The following is a 13,900-nucleotide window of genomic DNA, read 5'->3' on the forward strand; positions in this document are numbered from 1 at the left end:
GAATTGCCTCATTAATTGCCACTTTACACCTGGTGTTTTTCTGACAGTGTGCTCAAATTCTGATGCCTGCCTTCATTTAAGGTGAGGTTTCTGAGTGCTGTGAGTTAAAACAAACTGTAATTGTAGAAATACTGGCTTTCAGGAAAGCAGACCATGCTTCAGTTGAAGAAACAGAGAGACACTGGGTCATTGTCTTAATTAGGGTTACTATTGCTATTATCATAGCATGACCAGACCAAAGCAACTTGGGGAGGACAGGATTTATTCAGATTATACTTCCTATTGCTGTTCATCACTGATGAAAGTCAGGACAGGAACTCAAACAGTGCAGGAAACTGGAGGCAGGAGCTGATGCAGAGGCCATAGAGGGCTGCTGCTTACTGGCTTACTCCTCATGGCTTCCTCAGCTTGCTTCCTTATAGAATCAGGACCAGCCACTTGTGCTGAGTCCTCCTGCATTGATCACTAATTAAGAAAATGCTTTACAGCCAGATCTTATGGAGGCATGTTCTCTATTGAGGCTCCCTCCTCTCTGATGACTCTAGAGTGTGTCAAGTTGACATAATACTAGCCATTCTAGTCACTCAAAAGGAAACTTTCCTTTAGTCCTTTGGTTATCCTCTCAGGAAAGATGCTTCTCTGTCCATGTGCCATAAAGAATATGTGTTATCCTTTCAGTATTTCAAGGCATGTGCAGGTGAGGTAAAGTGATGTATTTATAAATCCATCCAGATACTGTAGTCCTGGAAATACTGCATAACTATTTTTTATTCTTCTCTCATACAATATATTGACATTTCCCTTCCCTCCACTCCTCCAAGTCCTTCTCTGCTACCTCCTCTTTCCCCTAGATTCACTCCTCCTCATTTCCCTTCAGAAAAGAGCCTCCAAGGTATATCAACCAAATATGGCATATCAAATTTATAACAAGACTAGGAATATCCCCTCATGTTAGGGCTGGATGAAGCAACCCAGTAGGAGGAAAAAGGTCCCAAGAGCAGGCAAAGAGTGAGAGACAGCCCCTACTCCCACTGTTAGGTGTTCCACAAGAACATCAAGCTATACAACCATAACATATATGCAGAGGGCCTAGCTCAGGCCCATGCAGACTCCCTGATTGTTGGTACAGTCTCTGTGAGCCCCTATGAGCTCTGCTTAGTTGGTTCTCTGGATTGTGTTCTCCTGGTGTCCTTGACTTCTTTGGCTCCTATAATCCTTACTCTCCCTTTTCTGCAGGATTTCCAGAGCTCTGCCTAATATTTGGCTATGGTATCTGCAACTGCTCCCATCAGTTGCTGGATGAAGCATCTCTAATTATGATTATGCTAGGCTCTGGTTTATGAATATAGCAGAGTATCATTAGGATCATTAGGAATTATTTTACTGACTCCCCCTCTTTTTTCAGTCATATTTGGATCTCCCTGGGGAGCAGAAATAGAATATATTTCACAGGTGAACTGGGGGTCAGGTGGAGATGGGAACAGGAGGGATCAGGTGGGGTGGGGGGGAGAGAGTGCTGGGAGAAAATAGAGAAACAGGACATTACTCTAACGTCCCCCCTTTATATTCTGAAGCAAGTAACAAAACCTAGGAAGAGTTTTTCTCATCTTTGTCTATGTCATCCTCATTTGGGGAGTACCATTCTTATAGCAAGAAGAAAGAAATTGCCTTTTAATACTCAGGATCACAGAAAAGATCTGAGCAAGCAGGTTATTCCCTATCTACCTCATTATCCAATCTACCATTGAACTCATAGCTTTATCCCTTTATTCATGTCTGCATTTGCTTCTGAAGGTATCTATATGATGTAAAGTTTAAATAAATGTGTGTGTTTTCTTGTTAGTCTGCCTTCTGTTATAAGGGCCCAAGCTAGAAAACTAAGGTGTGTTTTAAAAGTAGTGTCAGCAACCTGGAAAACTGGTATGTATTTTAAACATGTGAGATTAGTTTATCATTAGAAAATCAACTAGTACATTCTACCACATACAACAATAAGGTAGGATATGTGATTATTTTTAAAAATAAATAAGTACTTGAAGAAATTCACTCATTTTTGACAAAAGTTCTTAGAAAAACAGAATCAAAGGGTGTATTGTGTTCCCCAAAATATTGTGCACCCTTATAAACTTATCTGGGGTCAGAGACAGAGCAGCCACTAGATACAAAGACCAGAAAATGGTGGCACACACATCTTTAACCCTAGCATTTCAGAAGTAGAAATCCCTGTGGATGTCTGTGAGTTCAAGGCCACATTGGAAACAGCCAGGCATGGCAACACACACCTTTAGTCCCAAGAACTGAGCCTTTAATCCCAGGGAGTGGTGGCAAAAACAGAAAGATATATAAGGTGTGAAGACCAGAAACTAGAAGCATTTGGCTGGTTAAGCTTTCAGGCTTTTGAGCACCAGTTCTGCTGTGATTCACTTTGGATGAGGACTCAGAGGCTTCCAGTCTGAGGAAACAGGATTAGCTGAGGAACTGGCGAGGTGAGGTGGCTGTGGCCTGTTCTGTCTCTCTGATCTTCCAGCTTTCACCCCAATACATGGCTCAGGTTTGATTTTATTAATAAGAACTTTTAAGATTCCTGCTGCAAAAGGGACTTTGTGATTGTGATAAAGAACATTCACGACAACCTTTTTAGCTCATATATATAATAAGGAAAAACTAACCTCCGGCAACAGGGCAAACAGGCAAAGATGCCTGCTGTCACTACCTATAAACACTGTAGCAATGGCTAGAAAAAGAAAGGTAACAGAAAAAGAAACAGAAGAGGCATACACGTGAGAAAGGAAAAGGTCAGACTTTTCTTTTGTATCTCTTACAGTTGGTACAGAGAACTCTAATGACCCAAAACTATTAGATTCCAGATATCTGAGAAACAGTAAATCAACTGAGAGAAGTTCCTAAATCTTCAAAATGTACATGAAGTGATGTATATTTTTATTTACTTGATAATGATAATTATAATGGTTTATGAATATCAAAATGTTATGTTATATACCTTAAATATATACGTTTTTAATTTGTTGATTATACCCAAGCTGGAAAAGTAAAATATTACTAATATAAGTTAAAAGTCAATGATTATAACAAGCAAAACTCATTACGTTAACAGTTAAAGGAAAAAATTACATCAATACATGGAAAGGAGAAATCCAAAATAAGTTCATATGTAATTTATTTTTGACAAAAGTGCAAAATTCTGTCACATGGGAGAAAGAAATTCTTCTTAGTGTTACTAAATACATTGGGAATTCCTGATTGGGGGAAAACATTGATAGTCACTCACATACAATGATCATATTTAAAACGACAATCTGTCTAAATACTAAATGTAAAGCAGAAATAAAGTTTTAGGAGGAATTATCTTTGCAACAGTAAAGTAGGGATGATTTTACAGTATCACACAAATAATAGGAGCCACAAAATAATAAAAATTATCATTAGATTCCTTAAAATTAGATCAGTGTTCATTGGAAGGCACCATTAAGCAAACCAAAGAGGGAGGTGGAGAAAAAGAGAAAAAAAGCTATTGTCTTAGTTACTTTTCTGTTGCTGTGATAAAACACCATGACTGTGGGGCGTTTACCCAACCACCCCCACAGTTCCCCAGAGTTTTCTTGAGTGCGAGCAGCAGGAAATATTAGATAGAAGGATTTATTGCGGAGAATATCACGGAGATAAACAGATAGAAAATAAAGGATAGCCTCGAGAGGGCCTGGAACCTATTCCAACGGGCCCCGACTGTCTCTGCCCCAGGGTTTTTATAGAGACGCCAAGGGGTGGAGCAAAAGACCTCCTCCCCCAGCACAGCCAAGTGCAGACCATCTCAGACACCTGCACTTAGGCCCGTGGTCTAATCATCCTCTATGTGGACCTGCTGGGTAAAGCCACGAGGAACCCGAGAACGGGCTCCCACACATGACCAATGCGACTTACAGAAGAAAAGATTTATTTGGGCTTACTGTTCCAGATAGAGTCCATAATGATGGGATGTTATAATAGCAGGAGCTGGAAGCTGATAGCACATCTTGAACAGCTAGCACAAAGCAGAGAGAGTGAACTGGATGGCATAGAGCCTTCTTAGTCTCAAAGAGCATCCCCCTAATGATCTGCTTCCTCCAGGAAGGCTGCATTAATGCAACCTTCCCAAATAATGCCACCAGCCAGAGAGCAAGTTTTCAAATGCCTGAGACTCTGGTGGCAGGCTGGGTCATTTCTCACTTAAACCACCACAGCTGTGGAATTCAAGAAGCCCTCCACAGCATGCATAGATTTTTTTTAAAGTCTGAACTATATCCTTATTAAAATATAGGACAAAAAATATGATAGAAATAGGCAAAAATTATTCAACGGTTACTCTATGAAGTGAGATATATTAAAGACAAATAAACACAAAAGATGCTTAATACATTAGAAAATGACAAATTAAAATCACTAGGAGCTAACCACTCAACTGTAGTGCATAGCCATTCCAGCTTTGCTCTGGAAGTTCCAATTCCCATTGAGGCTTTGGTAACTGTCACACCTAAAAGGCGGGGCCAAGAGAGGACCCTGCAGACCCGAGATCAAGATGCACCAGCTCTCTTGGTTCTTGGACCCTGGACACTGGAGATAGACAGAGCAGAGTTCTCCAGAGAACACCTCCAGACTGCACTGCACCTTTCCCAGACCCTGTTACTTATCCCTTCACTTGTAAGTTACCCCACAAAATAAACCTCCCTTTTAACTATGTGGAGTGGCCTTAATAATTTCACCAATTTCTGGCACCCAATGTGGGGCAAATTCCAAAGGCCTGGGGGGCTCCCACCCTCAGCTTCCTCCCTGGCGTGTGGGCACTTGAAGCTACAGGGTACTGCCTACAGAGCTCCATAAAACCAGGAAAATCCTACATGGTTCCATTCCTGAAAAGGAGCTAATCTGGTCTCAGTTCCATGGCAAGTTTAGCCCCCAGACCAGCAAAACTGCTGTGAGTAAGGCATTCCCCTTCCTCCCTGAGCGCCAGCTCCCCGCCCTAGCCCAAGGCTTCCACAGTTTCACCTAGTTAAAATAGACAGGGCACTGTCCCCCCAGCGGCACCCTACTTAGGCACAGGGAGGGCTTGGATCCATGCCTGCTGGCAGACCTATTGTCTGTAGAGGCAGAGAGGGGCTTAGAGCGGCCTGGAACTCTCCACACCCTGAAGCTCCAGGGAGTCACCAGAAGAACTGCCTACTGCCTGTGCTCACTCTGTCACCAGCCAAGGCATTCAACAGAACCTGCTTTGGAGCTATACCAACACCTCCTGCTGGCTGAAAAGTGCTACTACATCCCCCTCAGCCATGGAAAGGTAAGCTAGGCAAACAAGCATCCTATTTCAAGTAAAAGTACTTGATAATTTCACACCTTAAAACTGACTAACAAATTTTGAGTGGTTCTTGTAATATGGCCAACAACATTACTTCACAAGAATTTAAAAACCTTTTTGCCTGTATGATGAATGATGTTTTCCTGGAAATATATGACCTTCCTAAGGCATATCTGGCCTGTACCATTTAGGCATTCTTCATAATAATTCACACAGTGTTCAAACACTGGTTTAATAATAAGAACAAAGATGAGTCATTATTGGGACTGATACAGGCTTTAAAAAATAGCAATGAAGACTTACAGAAAAAGATTCTCTCTCTGGAATCTGCTAACCAGGATTTACAGGCTTTCAAAAATAGCAATGAAGGCTTTCAGAAAAAGATTCTTTCTCTGGAATCCGCTAATCAGGATTTACAAAACAGGCTTGTACCAAAAATTGATTTTATTGATAATAAATATGAATATTTAATGGATAGAACACTAACTCTCCAGAGTGAAGTTGTGGCTACTCAGACACTATATAAGGAAGAAAGATTATCATTAATTGATAAGATAAGGTCCATGGAATCATGTGTTTCTGAAGAATGTAAAAACTTCCATGATTCCATGAGAAATCTGGAATCCCTTGCAAGAGAGGAGGTTCACTCCCTAGAACAGACCCTAGGGGCTCATCTGCAAGCCCTGGAAGAAACTCTCAGTAAACATGACAAGGGACCTAATAAGCAGAAGGGTAAGACCATACAGGTTGTAACATCTCCAAATGGCTCTCATACAATGGCTTATCCTGTTATCATCCATGAGAAGCCAGCAGATGATACATACTCTGAGCCATATATGACATATACATTACAACCAATTTCAACAAGGGACTTTAAAAATATAAAGGAAGCAGTAGTTATATATGGGACACACTCCACATATGTAAGACAGATGTTAAATTCGTGGTCTACCTCACATAGAATCATTCCAGATGACTGGTATCAGTTAATTTCAGCTGTTTTAGAATATAGCCAGCAGTTACAGTGGAAAAGCTGGTTGAGAGAAGAGGCAAGAAATTTAAAACAGCAAGGTAAACTCAGAGATTTTGTGATCTCTCAAGATCAAATACTTGGTGAGGGATGTTTCACTGACAGGAATGTACAAGCCAATTATGATGAGCATACAATATCCCTATGCCATACAGGAGCTCTAAATGCTTGGGAAAAAATTCCAGAACCTGGAAAACCAACTAAGATATATACAAAGATATTTCAGGGACTTCATGAACCCTTCACTGATTTTTTACAAAGGCTGAACACAGCTATAACAAAAGCTGTGTCAGATAAAGAATTAAGAAAAGTATTAACTGAGTCCTTGGTGTTTGACAATGCTAATACAGAATGCAAAAGAATACTTACACCATTAAAGGTCAGATCAGCTCCTTTGGAAGAATGGATTCAGTATACTAATGGTGTTGAGTCTCTTAACTACAGTAATGAGGCTTGGATAGGAGAGACAAATCCCAGAGGTGAAAGAAGGCCCCGTGGTACCAAATGTTTTAATGTGGTACACCAGGTCATATAAGTAAAAACTGTACATGGGGTGCTCCTAGAGGTAATACTACTTCTAAAAATAGTCCAAACAGGAGACCCCAACCTCCTGGATTGTGTAGAAGATGTGGCAAAGGCCAACATTGGACCAGCGAGTACATATCAAAAATAGATATACGAGGCAACCCTTTACTGGTGGGAAACACCCCAGGGGGCCTCCCTCTTGCAGGCCCCCAAATCAAATGTGATACAAACATTTCCAGCCACTGTGGAAGAAATTGATCTCCAGGACAAGTGAATAAACCAATGCCTAATGTAAAAACTAATAGTACAATGGATGATAAAACAGCTCTGATAGATGAATCACAATTTCCAAAGAATATAATAAAACAAATATTTTGACAGACTTTCATAAATAAAGACCAAAACTTAAAATTCAAATTAATGGCCTGGTTCTGGAGGGCCTGGTAGACACAGGTGTGGATGTGACTATAAGTACACCAAAATCACGGCATCCGAATTGGCCTCTTCAAGAGGTAGGTGTCCACCTTCTAGGGATTGGAACCCTATCTCAGATAAAATAGAGTTCGAGATGGATTGAATGCATAGGGCCAGAAGGACAGAGAGGAAGGCTGAAGCCATATGTAACAAATGTAGCAGTAAATCTTTGGGGCCGAGATCTGTTACAACAGTGGAATACCCAGATTAAAATTCCTACACTCTCAGAAAACAAATACAGACCAATGCATGTTTCTAGGAATAATATCATAGCATGCTATAAAAAATAGTCACCAACCATTCAGGCTGTACACAAACAGAGCACAGCTGCTGTTGAACTCTCAGAAGTACCAACTGCCTTACCTTTAAAATGGCTAATTAATAAACCTGTCTGGGTTGGACAATGGCCTTTGACAAAAGAGAACAAGCTTTAGAACAACTGGTTCAAGAGCAGTTAAATTCTTAACACATTAAAGAATCTACCAGCCCTTGGAATTCTTCTGTATTGTTATTTAAAAAAAGTTTGGTAATTAAAAAATGCTGACATATTTGAGAGCTATTAATAAAGTAATTCAGCTGATGGGCTGTCTACAGACTGGGATGCCCTTGCCCTCTCTGCTACCCAAAGAATGGCCTATAATAGTTATCGACTTAAAAGACTGTTTCTTTACCATACCCTTACAAGAAAATGACAGAAAAAAATTTGCCTTCACAGTACCTAATTATAACAGTTCCCAGCCAGTCAAGAGATATCAATGGAAGGTCCTCCACAGGGAATGTTAAACAGCCCTACCTTGTGCCAATATTTTGTACAAAAACCATTGGAGATAATTTGTATAAAGTTTCCACAATCCATAATTAATCACTATATGGATGATATCCTATTAGCTGATCCAAAGTTAGACACATTAGAAAGCATATTTAAAAGAATAAAAAAAAGTTTTGCTTCACTGGGGACTGCAAATTGCTCCTGAAAAAATACAAAGAGGAGATTCTATTAATTACTTAGGATATAAGATAGAGCTACAAAAAATTAGACCCCAAAAGGTACAACTAAGGAGAGATCGATTGAAGACTCTTATTTTCAAAAGTTGTTAGGAAGCATTTCCAACTTATTGGATATCATGGGAATACCCAAAGATGAACAAAATTTGGCTAATACTCTAGAATAGTGGAAATTAGAGAGACTGCCAGTACTGAAGATTTGGAACAACTGAACTGATCCATGCACTCCTGACAGGACCAGAAAAATGGTGAAACCACATTAGAAAACTGACAATTTCTTAAGCATACATTTGTCACACAATCTAACCATTCAATTGCTTAGTTTTTGCTGAAGGGACACTGAAACTCTTTGTACACAGGAAGGTTTTTATGTTATTTTTAATCACATCTTTATAGGAGCCAAAAGCTAAAATCAAAACAAACAATGCCCACTGGCAGATGAGTAAATAAAATGTGGCATACCTATATACTGAGCTGTCACCTGTGAAAGATCCAAGCCACCAACAATCAATTACATACCCCTAATAAAACCTCAAATTATTATGCTAAGTAAAAGGAAGCCAGAGTAAAATAAAAATATACCATATGATTTTCTAGTAATAAATTGGTGCCTGTAGAGGAACAAGAATTGAAAATGGACAGAGAAACATCAAGAGGTCAGTATCTTCATGATGGTAAAATTTCACAGGTACCCTCCATAATAAGTTAGGCAAATGTACAACTTAAATATGTACAATACATTGTATACATAGTTACTCCAATAAGACATTACACATGGAAAAAGGGAAAAGGATAAAGAGAAAAGAAGAAAAGGAAGAATGAATGGAGGAAGGAGGGAGGGAGGGAAGAGGAAGAAAGAAGAAGAAGGAGAAAAAGAAGAGGAGGAGGAAGAAGAATTAGTTGTAGGTAATTCTACATTTCACCCACTTGTGTTCTCAAGAAAGATTTACACATTTATTTTTACAAGGAATATTGTTGAATGTCTCTCGGTTGTCAGAACCAGTTCTAAATGCCAGAGATACAAGAGGATGTGGTAGGCACAGGGAAGAAGGAAAGAGTTGGAAAGAAAAAAAATATAAATGTCTCTATTTATATTCCTAAAGTATCTAACAGGGTGGAGGTATGGCTCGGTGGTAAAGCATTTGCCTGACATGCTTGAAGCACTGGGGTCCATCCCTAGAACTGTAAAGTGCATACATTCTACTGACAGGGAAGATAATAAAGTCAGAGATGCCTGATGGATTGCAAAGAAAATATGAAGCTGCCTACAGGGACAAGCAGTTGCCAGGATGGCTTTACCCATTTTAGATGGGGTGATATAGTAGTAACTATTCATCAGTGATTTAAACAGGGCAGTCATTTAAAATAAGAATGCTTCTCTTTGCAAGTATATTTAAGCAGAAACAGGAAGAACAGAAAGTGAGGGAAGCAGGCACTATTACTGGACCAGAAAGAGGTTCATGCTGATTCTCAGGCAGGCCCAGTAGTCTCCAAGGAGCAAAAGTATGGGTATGTCCATGGCCTAGGGACCAAACAATTAGTTCTATCATTTTCGTACATAAATCCCCTTCCACATTTATAGTCTTTTATATTTTTTTCATGGAAACCATCTCATTTGTGTGTTGGGGGAAAACCAAGGATTAAGCTCATTTAGGATAAGCTTAGGAGCCTGTATGGTTCCCCTCTTTCTTCAGTTTTCTCTGGAAGTGGCTGTGGCGGTGGGGTAAACTATGCCTAAATGGCTCCTTTAAGTGTTCTTGCTTTATACAGCTCCAGTGGCCTCATGATATACTTCACTCAGAAGAAGAGAAAAAAATGGCCTAGGTTTCTGGGTGGGAGTAGGGTGGTCTGCATCTGTGTCCAGTGTGTTAAATGACAGGGCTCTTTATTTCTCTGTCTGGGTCACTTCCCAGGGTGAGTGCATGCACTGTGGAGTTTCTCTAGTGAATTGAACACACCGAGGAGGTCTGTTGCAACTTTACAGCTGTTGCTGCTTTTTTTGTTTTGTTTTGTTCGGTTGTTTTGTCTTCAGACACTTAGTATAAAAGAGTCCCTCGTCTTTCAGAGACTTATGAAAATGGTCCAAAGCAAAGATGATTGCAAAAATGAGATTAGCATAACAAAACCACTCCAGGAAGCAGACTGGCTTAGTGAAATCATAATCAGTGTATTGGCCTCTAAACCTCGGTGTATGCTGCTTTTGTGCATTTCCAACAGAATAGCAATGCCCATGTTCTTCATTTGGTTAATTCTTTCTGCAGAAGCAGCAACACATGAAAGTAAATTTTTCCTTAGAATAGAGAACTGTGAATAATACAACATATCACAAATGCAGTTTAAACACAGTAGTCCCATAATTACAGAAAACAAATGTCAGGATTCTCTGGTTTTTCTCTCATATGGCACATACTGTGCCTTAAAACGTTCTATAAAACATTTGGAAAGCAAGACCTTAGAGGTTTGAATTGACTGATCTAGGATGAGGCCAGAAGCAAAAGATTCTGCCTGTGCACTACTGCAATGCTGGGCAGCAAAGTCAAAATGGAGAGGCCAAGGATTTCCTAGCTTACACAGGGAGCCTTGTTGATCTTTAAATTAAAACTTCATCATTATCTTGGCAAAGCCTGTCTAAGCAGCATATGGAAAGAGACTGACTCTGGGAACAAAGCAACTTTGGCAAATGAACATTGAAAGGGAAGGTGTGGTTTAGAATGGGCCTTGAACTGCCAGGCTTCTACCAAGTCTGCTATCCAACTGGAGTCCATTACGGTGCAGCATTTTGTTATGGATAAGGAACTCGGAAGTGCTTATGGACTAGAGAACACCTCAACATGTGAACTCATTTCAATGAATGTATCATTCAAAACTATTAGAGAATATCAATTGAAAAGCTCAGCTTTTAAATAATGAATTAGGACATTTAGAGAGATGAATAAAAGCCACTGGGATGAATTCAAGTAATGTTTACCCCACTCTAAATGGATTCCGTTTTTAATGTTGCAAACGTTTCATGCTGATTTATCCGTATCTAGTTCTCCACTCTTTGTGCATTCAACATCAGTGTACACACAAAGTTGATTTTAATATACAGAGTACTTGATAAAAACATGTTTTTATTTGAAAAGTGTGCAGGAACAATCACTAGTTACAGTTCTCAACAATACTACTCAAACCCAGACACCACAAAATCACAGGGTGCTATGATTTCTGAAGCCACTGGAACTTTGATACAACAAATAATGACCTAACAGTGTTTGTCAGAAACCACTGCCTGCTTGGAAGCACATTGAATAAGCCACACTCAAAGTCTTAAGTTACATTGAAAGCATTAGACAAAACTGAGATCCATACAGAAAGCAGACAAAACAAACATGCTCAGGTTGAAGAGATGGATAATATTCCTGGAATGGAAATTGTTGAGCTGCCGTAAAGCACTTCAGTGTCATCAGAAAATCTACCGTTAGCACATAAAGTGAAGCAGGATAATTTATTTTTCTTAAGTTCAAATACAAGAATCTTTTAAACATAAAATTTAATTTGTACATGGGATTTTAACCAACTTGTAATATCCTACACTGAATCCAGCTGGTCTCCTTGAAAGAAGTACAAGATGACACATTAGTTGAAACAGAGCTCATATTTTTTTCCCAACAGTAAAGTACATAACACATTTTCAATCAAATGCAGTGACCTCAAGGTGACTGCCAATCCATTTAGCACTCTATTATAGTTACTGTGATGGTCCTGCTATATATCTTATCATGACAAGTGGCCCAAGTTAGGAGTGAATTTATTTTTCTTAGTTTATGATAATGGTGTCTGTTTATGAAAGAGAATAGTTCCTTTTGTACATTTCTTTTGAACCTAACTTGAACCTCATGAATTACTCAATGTTTGTTAAGTTCTGTATGAAAGAAGCCACATAGTCCTGAAGTTGTCATTTCTAGCTGTTTTTCTCTCTACAACAGATCCTCCACCAAAGAGCATCTGGGGACAAGAATCACATAGAACAAAATGATATATAAAAAAAACTATATAGTGTTTGACATGAGGACAACAGTTACAGGTTAAATAGGGGAGCTATTCAATGAAGGCATGATGAGCTGGCTCCTGTAGGAGGTGCTAAAGACTAAGTTAGCTAAGAGGTGCCAGCCACAGTGCAGATGACCTCTTAGAAAGGAAAGGAGGCAGCAAAGCAAACTTAAGCCAGAGGTGATCCCTAAAAAGGTGACATCCTTTTAAATAGTTCCACCATTTCAGTACTAATGCTTTACCTTAGTTTTTTTTATTTTTTTTATTTTGTTAATGATCTTTTCACACATGAAATTACTTAACACCTCAGCCATAAACTGTTGGTTCAAAGAAAGTGGCAATAAAGCATCTTTAAATGTTATTGCTTGAAAATGAAAACATTAATTATTAAGAATTTCAGACTCATATGTAGTAAATAAAATGTTTTTTTTTTTTTTTTTTGGTTTTTCAAGACAGGGTTTCTTTGTGTAGCTTTGCACCTTTCCTATAACTCACTTGGTAGCCCAGGCTGGCCTCAAACTCACAGAGATCCGCCTGGCTCTGCCTCCCAAGTGCTGGGATTAAAAGTGTGCACCACCACTGCCCAGCCTAAATAAAATATTTTTAAGTAACCTAAATATTTGGTAGTCATACATGTAAGCACATACGTTTTTCTTAGCTTGGTTCTAAGGGCATAAACTCCACAAAGTAGATAAAAAATAACAAGGAAACATTTCCACAGATCTAGTTTAAAAATGTTAAAACATTTCCTTTTCTACCTAAGTCAACCTATGACCTTCTTCATGATCTCCTATATTGAAAGACCTGACCTAGCTAGCTTGTCATTCTTATTTCTTCCAAAGTTCTTGATCAATGACGTCATTGTGGTTGGACACCACTCAAGAATTCAATGACAATAATTTTTTATAAAATCTTCTCTATACCCAGCAGTGTTTATCATTTCTATACTATGAGACAGGCAGCTCCATGCATTGAGATAACTCTCAGTTACTACCCAGTACCCATTGTCAGGTCTCAGATCTCTGCAGTCACGCCAGAAATGAGCCGACCTCACTGTGGTTAAATATTGGGAAGAAAATATAATGGAATGAATTCTTAGGCAACCATAGTGAGTTTCTTGGCATCTTGAAAATTTATAAAGCTTTCTTTAAAATATTCACACTTATAGGTCACTTTCAGTGTTGTAAAGCTTGGTAGTAGAAAATGAAAACCAGGTTTTCTTTCACTTTGGCTGAACTTCGCTCCTCCTTCTTCTCCCTGCCCTTCTGTTGCCTGAAGACCAAACCCAAGTCCCCAGACATACTACTCAGGTGTCCTACATCTGAGCTTGTATATCCCCAGACCTTCAAGGAGTTACTACATATCTTAGCAAGCCATAGACTCGGAATGTTACTTCTTTATAGTTTGAGTGTTGAGCATTACTCTAAAATCCTCCATGGATGACAATTCGTCATCACACTTTTAAGTGTGATATACAGCAAGGAAGG

The sequence above is a fragment of the Peromyscus eremicus genome, chromosome 19, assembly GCF_949786415.1.
Source record: "Peromyscus eremicus chromosome 19, PerEre_H2_v1, whole genome shotgun sequence".
NCBI classification, from domain to species: Eukaryota; Metazoa; Chordata; class Mammalia; order Rodentia; family Cricetidae; genus Peromyscus; species Peromyscus eremicus.